At 39.2% G+C, this 10,341-nt stretch overlaps 1 pseudogene; it reads right to left on the bottom strand.

Annotated features, from left to right (window-relative positions):
* Positions 1 to 6,337: 6,337 nt before the first annotated feature.
* LOC122899146 overlaps positions 6,338 to 10,341 on the bottom strand; it is a 61,949-nt pseudogene continuing 57,945 nt past the window's right edge.

The following is a 10,341-nucleotide window of genomic DNA, read 5'->3' as shown; positions in this document are numbered from 1 at the left end:
TCTCCCCCCACCCTGCAAAAATATCTAGGAGGGCCTGTAGTGCACACAAAGTCATCTGTTGGGAGGAAAATATCCTACCAGGAGCTGATCCAAACTCCCCTGAAATCTGAAAGATGAAAGATGAACAATGGCCATTTCTTTATTGATCAGATGGGGCCACCTTTCACTTTGTACACTGTCAGTCTTGGATGGATGCCTAGAAGTCTTGGGTGAATGACCAAGAATCCCTTCTTCCTCTGATTTTTCCCAGCTTCTCCCATCTTGATATCTTGCACCGTCCTCCAGGGTCCCAGTGTTATCCAAGCTTGTACCACTTGGTTTGGACCACAAAGATCATGATTCTTGCTTCCATTCTGCAGAGGGAGAAGTTAGAGAGGATTCTCAGTCAAAAACGTCTTAAGTTCTCCATAAGCATTGTCTATGATATTTCCCCTTCTTCCATGTAAAACCACTGCAGGACAAACAAGACTACTTCTTGGAGGAGCAGATAATTTTTTAAGGCCATCTATGCTGGCTTAACAGTAGGCTATGTGTTATGAAGCAAAAAGTTTTCTTTCTTACCAAGAGTAAAGAGAAGTGATAAAGGGGGACAAGAAAAACTCACCCTGCCAAATAGACCTAAAAGCAAGTGTACCCTTCCAAAGCAGCTTTTTGTTTTGCATAATCTAATTTAAATTTTCTATTCCCATCCTTCCTCCAGAATAGTCTCTCCCAGTGGAAGAGATGCTTTAAATAGGCATACCTTATGATTTTGTTCATTGTAAACCACAAGTAGGTCATTTTTTAAATTGACGTATTGACGTATAATGCTCATTAAGTCCTCATCAACACCCATTTCATGTTTATTTGCCAAATTCCACACAACTGTGTGGACAGAAATGACCAGGGCTTTGTTGATGTCTGTGGTTGAACTGCTTTATGGCCAGATTGTTCTGAACATCCATGAGCAATGGATGAATGGGTCACCTTCCCGCCTACGCCTTTGCAGAGTTACGCAGCTCATGAAAGACTTCAACTTTTGGAAACCTGGTGATGTTTATTTGAAAAATTCCAGTTCAAAGGATTCTGAAAATTAAATGTCCCCAAATATGAGGTCCTTGTTTAAAACTCTGAAAGGAAAGGGAACAGATCACGTAGATGTTCACCAGTTAAAGATCCTGAATTCATATACGGTCTGCAAGAATGGGTTCCTCTCTTCATTTATTCAGTTATGGGTTGTCTGCCCATTATTTGTTGAGGGTGCAAAGTCCTGGGATATATTAGTGAATAGAACAAGACAGACTGTGTGCTAGCTCTTGAGGTGTTCCTGCTCTAGTGGGAAGAGAGAAGAAAGTAATTAAAATAATTATAGATATTGCTAAGATGTAAGAAAGAAAGAAATAGGAGACAGAGGTGGAGAATAAAATGAATGAGACATGCCTATTTTCAGGAAGGAAAGCCACCCTCAACAGGTGACAGTTAAATTGAGCCCTGAAAAATGAGAGGCTGTATCATTCCTATAGTACTAAGGGACGAACATTTTCAGAAGAAGGAGACAGCCCATACCAAGTCTCTGAGGAATGAAAGGGTTTGTTGTATTCATGGCACCGAAAGGAAACTTATGTAGCTGGGGTGAGCTCAGAGAGGTAGGCAGGGGCTAGATGATGCAGGATATTGAAGGTCATGGTATGGAATTTTCATTTTATTCTGAGGTATATTGAAAGCTGCTGGAGATTTAAATAGAAGAGTGACATGACCTAGTCTGTTTTTTATGGCCCTGGCTAGTATGCAGAGAATGGACTGCAGGAAGAAACACGTGGCTGTGGGGAGACAAGAAACTGTTGTAACAGTCCAAACAGGCACTCAGGAGAGTGGCCCAAGGAAGAAGTGAAATGGAGAGAAGAGGACAGACTCAACCCACCTTTCTGAGGTAAAATCAAAAGGATTTGCTTGGAAATTAGATGTGGACATGAAGGCAAGAGGAAAAATCATGGATAATTTTAAACTTTTGACTGGGGTGGGTGATGATACCATTGATTAAGATGGCGAAAATAGTCCCGTATTTCTTCTGTTCTAGTGTGATGGCCTGTTTGTGGTACACACGTGGGGCCCTACAGGGTTGGCCCTACAGGGTTTTTCATTTTCTTTCTAATAGAGCCACCTGTGGGGAGAGCTTTCTTGACTCTTTTGTACTTCTAGGGAACTAAACACACACACGTTAGCCAAGATGGTTCAAAGGAAGACCCATGTCAGACCTTACTGTCAGATTTCCCAGCCCCGACTAGTGTGCAGAGTGTTAGCAGGCAGAGCCAACTGCAGCTTAGTGATGCTCAAGAGAACAAGAAAACAACCCAAACATAAAAATCACATTTTTCTCAGGAGTTAGGACTTGTGTACCAAACGTTTGACATGAGTTGCATTATTGGATGAACTGAGCAGAATTCATACATACACATCTACCAGCCACTGGAATCAAATTCTTTAGAGAAAACCCAAATCAAAGATGGGCAGTTGCTCACTGGTCAGAGGAAATTAACTTCCTTGGGAAAGAGTACTGAGAGATGAATTTAGGCTCTTATCCTGCCTGAGATGAGCTTCTCCGTTGAAATTTGTTGTCAGAGACTCTTCCAGACCATTAAACTCAAAGCTAGTAGCTGGAAGCCAATGATTCAGGGACATTCTCACCTCTGTGGAACTTGAGCACCACTTGAAGGCCATCAGTTTAAGGTGGATTATGATGCTGGGGCCTAACCAATTAAAATAGCTTTGGGGACAGACATTTATGCTTTATTCCATAGGATTCTAGACACTTCTCTTACTGTCTGTGTAGCTCTTAGTGGGAACACAACTGGCATGGGGTCATTGGCCATACGTTCTCACTTCACCAGCTTACACCATCAATACTTCTGTGCTGTGGAAAACATGCTTATGAGAATTAAGGGAAATCTTGAAAAGATAAAGACATTGCAAAAGAATAACTCAGTACCTAAAGGAGTAATGAAAGGGATTGCAGAATTCATTCCACTGCTCTGGATCCAAATCCCAGCTCCCTTGTTACTAATTAATAGAACATACCATCAAGACAAGACTTTGGAGAAATGAGAAGCACTTCAATAAGAGATACCTAAAAGGTGGACAAGGCTTTCACCATTTCCTAACCATTGTATCCCTATGTTTTCAATTCTGTTTACTCTTTTTTTATTTAATGAGATTTTTATCTCTGCATTGATTTTATGTGCCCTCATCATTTCTTTACTGAGCTCTACCATTTTTTAAAATTTTCTTCTATTGTCTTTTCATCTCCTTTTCAATGATTTTGTGTGTGTGCACCTCCTCCTCCCCAAGAGATACTACCTATAGTAACTTTAAAATTCCTTGTCAAATTCATAGAACAATCCCTTTTCTAAGTTCTGTATGTTATCTGACTTCTGCTTACTCTTTCCTCTTTTGTTCATATGCATATGGCCTAATGTGTTCCTTTTTGATAGTTATTCTTAGAGTAATTCTAACTGAGGGCATCATTAGCTTAAAGTCTTCCGTGAAGAAGGGAAGCCCAGAGTTTTAAATGTAGCGTGTTATCTCAAAAATCTTCTCACCAAATGTGCCCTCGACCCTGATTGTGTATTTCTCCTCCCTCTGTTTAGTTAGGATGTTGATTTGTGTTGCGGTCTGGCAAGCACAGTTTCGTCCTCCCTCCATCCTCCCACTGCACACCCCTTAGCTAGGAGACTAGGGTGCCCTGCACATGGTACAGGTGCAGCCTCCACGTGACTACCCTTCAGCTCTGCCACACCTGCTCTTCCGCTGTTGACAGCTGAGTCTACATAGGGCCATGTCCACTTCTTCTTTGGCCACATTTCTCTAGATCCCAGGAACCTGAATGGAGGACCCTATGGATATGAAGACTGTAACATGTACTTTTTGAGAATTCTGACTCTGCTAAAATCTGAGACGGTTTTTGGGTTCTCGGCCTCCACCCTTAGTGTTAGTTTCGATTTTTAAGAACTGGCCAGATTTTGTTCAGAGTGAAGTTTCTCTATTTCATCAAAGATGGAGTTTTATTCCTTTTTTTTTTTTTTCATTTTTTCAAGTGGAGGATTTTCATTTTTTTCTAGAAAAGTTTTCCAAAATCTTCTTCGAGGTTTCAAGGAGGCTTGGTAACTGAAAATATTTTTACCTTGACTTCTTTAACTGAAGGTCCTCTCATTCACTCCTTGAGCCATGGCAAGCTTGCTTCTACCTCCAGTTGATCAGATTACTTTCTCAAAGATTACTAGTGACTTCCTAATTGGTAAATTAAAAGTCTTTCATCCTGTTTCTTTTTCTGTTATCATAATTTCTTTTTTTATGATTGAAGTATAATTAACATACAGGTTGTATTAGTTTTAGATGTACAATTTGAGTCAACAATTCTATGCATTACTCAGTGTTCATCAAGAAAAGTGTGCTTTTAATCCCCTTCATCTATTTCATCCACCCCACACCATTTCCCCTCTGTTAATCATCTTCTGTATCCATTCACCTATCAATGGACCTATCAATGGCTGCTTCCATAATTTGGCTATTGTAAATAATGCTACAATAAACATAGGAATGCATGTATTTTTTCACTTTATATTTCTTCTGTTATGGCTCCTAAATGCCCATTCTCTTGCTCTTTTTCAGTTTTCCTTCAATTACAGCTATTCTCCCAGGGTTTTTTGTTTACATGCTCTTCCTGATCAACTCTATGCCTTACTCAGGTTTTTAAACTGCCCACTGTACGCTTTACTCCCAAATGTCTCTCATCTATCCTGATCCTCTCTTGAAACTTATACCCAATTTCCAAAGCCTGCTTGACACCTGCACATGCACAACCCCACTGGCATCTCCATGTATGTTCTAAACCACTATTTTCTAATCTACTGACTCTCAGAATGTTAATTAGTGTTGTGTTATTCATTTTAAAGATTCACACATTATTAGTTTCCTAGGTTTGCAATAATAAATTACCACAAACTGGATGGCTTAAGACAATTTATTCTTCACAGTTCTGGAGGCTAGAAGTCCAGAATTAAGGTGTTGGCAAGACCATGCTCCCTCTGGAGTCTGAGGAAAGAATCCTTCCTTGCTTCTTCCAAGCTTCTAGTGGTTGCCAGTAACTTAGCTTCTCTAAGCTTGTTGCTATGTCACCCCAATCTCTGCTCTGTCCTCATAAAGCCTTCTTCTCTATGTGTATCTTTCTTGAAGCCTCCCTCTTCTTACTCTTACTAAGACAACATTCATTGGATATAGCATCTACCCAAATACAGCATTGTCTCATCTTCACTTGATTACATCCACAAAACCTTATTTCCAAATAAGGTCACATTCACAGGTACTGTGGGTCAGAACTTCAACATATTTTTTGGAAGGACACAACTAACCCACTACCTCATGACAAAATACATTTTGGAAGTGTTGGTTTAAGCAGAATCAGACAGATTTCGTCACTAAAGAACTCCTCAGAGCCTTAACAGGCTAATGCAAACTGTAGGGGGTTTGTTGTGTTAACATCAGATTCAGGTGTGCAACATGACTTGCTATTCGAATACACTGCAAAACGACTGCGAGTGAGTCAACATCCATTACCACACATAGCTACAGACTGTTTTCTCCTTGTGATGAGAAATGTTGAGATTTACTCTCTTAGTAACTTCCAAATAGTCAATAGTGTAGTATTCACTATAGTCACCAGGCTGCATATTATATCCCCAGGACTTATCTATTTTATAACTGAAAATCTGTACCTTTCCACTCCCTTTACCCATTTTGCCTACCAGACACCCCCTACCTTTGACAACCACCAGTCTGTTCTCTATATTTATGCACTTTGATTTGTGTTTGTTTGGGGCAATTTTAGATTCTATGTCTAACTGAGATCACATAGTATTTGTCTTTTTCTGTCTGACTTACTTCATTGCGCATAATGTCCTCAAATTTCATCCATGTTGTCATAAATGGCAAGATTTCATTCTCTTTTTATAGCTGAATAGTATTCCATGATATATATTGGACACATTTTCTTTATCCCTTCATCCATCAATAAACATTTAGTTTATCTTCATGTTTTGGCTATTGTAAATAATGCCTCAAAACACATTGGGGGTGCATTCCAACTGCTTTCCAAAACAGCTAAATATGCAGGTCCAAAAAAGGAAGGTACTTTTCCAACTGCTACAGGTACTCCAAAGCCCATTCATCTCCTTCAGCATCCCAAAGATCAAGTATATGTTCTGCTCAGCTATAAAATAAAGTGGGAAACCTGTTGTACCACTGACATTATGGGACAGTTGCCTATAAAACCAGACTTCTGATGCTGGGCTCCAGCTTCACTTTCTCACAGGTCATCCTCCTCCTCTGGAAGATGACCAGGTGTCTAGGCGACCTCTAGATCAAGTTCATACTGTGCTGCCAAAGCTGTGTCCATGACAACCTCTGGTGGGGCAAGAGCTAGCATGGCGACAAACTCCCAAGTTAGGGTCTAGAATTAGTTTTCTAGCGAGCCACAGAAAGGGCTTTTTAAAGTTGTAGTTACTTTTGGCAGAAATGTCATATTCCTGAAGGTACTTCTCTCTAAAACAATAGATTTTGCCTTAACTTTTCTGTCTTCAGTGTTCACTTTGTTGCCACACAGCACAATGGGGGTGTTTTCACCTACTTGAACCAGATCTCAATGCCAGTTAGGCACATTCTTGTAAGTAACCCTTGATGTTAAATCAAACATTGTAATGGCACACTGGGCCAGGAAGTAATAGCCATCTCTCAGCCCACCCAAATTTCTCCTGACCAGCTGTTTCCCATACATTGAACTTAATAGGTCCCCGTTGGTATGGAACGAGGAAGGGGATGGACCTCAAAGCTCAACGTGGCTATGTACCTCTCAAGTTGACCAGTCAGATGACATTTCACAAATGTAGTTTTTCCAGTACTACCATTGCCAAACAATACAAGTTTGATCACCTTGGGCAGTCATTATACTGTTGCTTCCAGAAGTGTCTCTGGACAATCTGACAGAGCAGTATTTCATTCTCTTTGATGCAACTGTAAATGGAATTGTCTTCTTGTTTTTCTGATAGTTCATTATTAGTGGGTAGAAACACAACAGATTTCTGTATACTGGTTTTGTATCCTGCAAATTTACCAAACTTATTAGTTTTCACAGTTTTGGGGTGGTGTCTTTAGGGCTTTTTATACATAGTATCATGTCATCTGCAAATAGTGACAGTTTTACTTCTTCCTTTCCAGTTTAGTTGTTTTTTATTTACTTATCTTGCCCAACTGCTCTGGGTAGGACTTCTGCATCTATTGAAATAGTTACACGATTCTTCTTATCTTACCTTCATTTTGTGAATGTTGCGTATCACACTGACTGACATAGAGGTTGAACCATTTTTGAATCCCTAGAATATATCCTACTTTCACATGTTTGATCCTTTTAAGGTATTACTGAATTTGGTTTGCTAACATTTTGTTGAGGATTGTCTGCATATATGTTCATCGGGGATATTGGTCTATAATTTTCTTCCCTTGTGGTATCTTTGTCTGGTTATGGTATCAAGATAATGCTGATCTCATAAAATGAGTTTGGAACTGTTCCTTCCCCTTCTGTTTTTTTAAAAGAGTTTGAAGATTGGTATTAATTCATCTTTGAATGTTTAGTAAAATTCACTAGTAAAGCTGTCTGGTCTTGGACTTTTGTTTGTAGTGAGCTCTTAAATTACTGATTCAAGGGGCGTCTAGGTGGCTCAGAGGGTTAAGCCTCTGCCTTCAGCCCAGGTCATGATCTCGGGGTCCAGGGATCGAGCCCTGCATCGGGCTCTCTGCTCAGCGGGAGGCCTGCTTCCCCCCTCTCTCTGCCTCCCTCTCTGCCTACTTGTGATCTCTGTCTGTCAAATAAATAAATAAATCTTTTTTTAAAAATTACTGATTCAATCTCCTTACTATTGATTGACCTGTTCTGATTTTGTTTCTTTATAATTCAAACTTGGAAGGTTATGTTTCTAGTAATTTAGCCATTTCTTCTAGGTTGTCCAATTTGTTGGCATACAATTGTTCATAATAGTCTCTTATCATCCTTTTTATTTCTATGCTATCAATTGCAGCATTTTCTTTTTCATTTCTGATCTTATTTCTTCTTTTTTTCTTGGTGAGTCTGCTAAAGGTTTGTCAATTTTGTTTATCTTTTCAAAGAATCAACTCTTACATTCATTCACATTTTCTATTATCTTCTTAGTTTCTTAGTCTCTATTTCATTTATTTCTGCTCTGATCTTTATTATTTCCTTCTTTCTACTAACATTGAGCTTCATTTGTTCTTAAAATTATAGTTTTTGAATCTCCAAGAATAGTTAACATATAGGTTACTACATAGAAATTTCCCTAAACTTAGATAACCACAAAGCCCTTTTTGGTATAGAGTCCTTCAGAAGGATAGTCCAACAATAGACTTTGTATGTTCTTTTACCATTGTTCCTCAGATTTTCATGTGTGTGTGAATCACCTGGGGATGGTGTACAAGTACAGATTCTGATTCAGAAGATCTGGGTTGATAAGTGACTCTTAATCTCACAAAACAAACTGAGGGTTGCTGGGGGGAGGGGGTTGGGAGAAGGGGGGTGGGGTTATGGACATTGGGGAGGGTATGTGCTTTGGTGAGTGCTGTGAAGTGTGTAAACCTGGCGATTCACAGACCTGTACCCTTGGGGATAAAAATGTATGTTTATAAAAAATTAAAAATTAAAAAAAAAAGAAGATCTGGGTTGGAAGTCTGAGATTCTGCCTTTCTTACAAGCTTCCTAGAGCTGCCAGTGTTACTGGTCTTCAAACACATGTTCTAAGCAAGCTTCTAAGTCAGAATCTTTATTTCCACAGATGTTTCTCTTCCTACATTTCCTGTCTTGGTTAATGGTGTCACTATTTGTACAGTTACTCAACTGGAAACTTGGACACCAAATTCCCTTCCCTTCCCACCTCCTTCTAATTCCACCTCAAATCCAACTTATTGCCAAGTTCCATTTGTCTCTTGAATCCTTTTCACCATCTCCATCTCCATTATCTTTGTTCAGGACTTTTGTATCTTCCTATGGACTATGAGTAGCCTCTTAATATCTCTTCCTGTCCTTGATCTTTTCTGTCCAAACTGTTGCTAGACACAGACATAATGAGGTCAGTCCCTCACTTTAAAATTGGCACTGGTGTCCCACTGCCCATCAAATAAACCCCCAACTGCTCAGCATTGAGATATTCCAGGTCCTGCCAAATCTGATGTTAGAAAATTTTGGAGCTTTACTCCCACTACCAATTCATCATGCAATAAGAGTTGTGACCACATTAGGTCATGCACTTCCCCAGAACACACCACACATGCTCCCTTCTCTGGACCTTTGTTCAAGCTCTTCACTAATCAGTATAGTCTTTCTCCTACCTTCTTACCTAGAGGAATACTCTCATTCTTCCTAATCTAAATATAATTTCCTTTGTTAAATGTCCCCCAATTATAATAAATTTTTACCTCCTTTACATTCTCAGAGATTTTTAAAGTATTTTACATATAGTTTCTTAAATGTTGCCTATAACCATTTATACATATGTTTTTCTGGTTAGCTCCTTAAGGGCAGTGATCATGCATGGCACATAATAGATGTTTATTTATTCCTTTATCCATTTTTTTAAAACGCCATATACATATGATAAATGAGTAACTAAGCATGAGCATATTGGGTGGAAGAGAATCAAATTGCTGTAACTTCTTTTCAAACTGAGGTTGACTCATAAATAATATGGGCGCTAGGGGTGTTGGCATGGTCAAAAATCCATGTATAATTTTTGACTCCCCCCAAACTGATAGCATACTGTTGAAGCCTTACCAATAACATAATCAACTAACACATATTTTTTTTTATTTTTTAAGATTATTTATTTATTTATTTGACAGAGAGAGATCACAAGTAGGCAGAGAGGCAGGCAGAGAGAGTGAGAGGAGGAAGCAGGCTCCCTGCTGAGCAGAGAGCCCGATGCGGGACTCAATCCCAGGACCCCGAGATCATGACCCGAGCCGAAGGCAGCGGCTTAACCCACTGAGCCACCCAGGCGCCCTAACACATATTTTTTACATTTTATATACTATACGTGATAGTATTAAAATAAGTTAGAGAAAAGAAAATCATTTAAAAAAGAAACTACATTTACAGTACTATACTATATTTATTTTTAAAAAAAGAAGAAGAAGGATATACACACAATTCAAATCCATGTTATCCAACAGTCACCTATATAACCAGATAGGTGCCTCAGACCACTTGAGGAAAATGCAGATTACTAGAAGCCAATCCTAGACCTACTG

The sequence above is a fragment of the Neovison vison genome, chromosome 2 (genome assembly GCF_020171115.1).
Source record: "Neovison vison isolate M4711 chromosome 2, ASM_NN_V1, whole genome shotgun sequence".
Classification (NCBI taxonomy): Eukaryota; Metazoa; Chordata; class Mammalia; order Carnivora; family Mustelidae; genus Neogale; species Neogale vison.
This window is presented reverse-complemented; position numbering and strand designations above follow the sequence as displayed.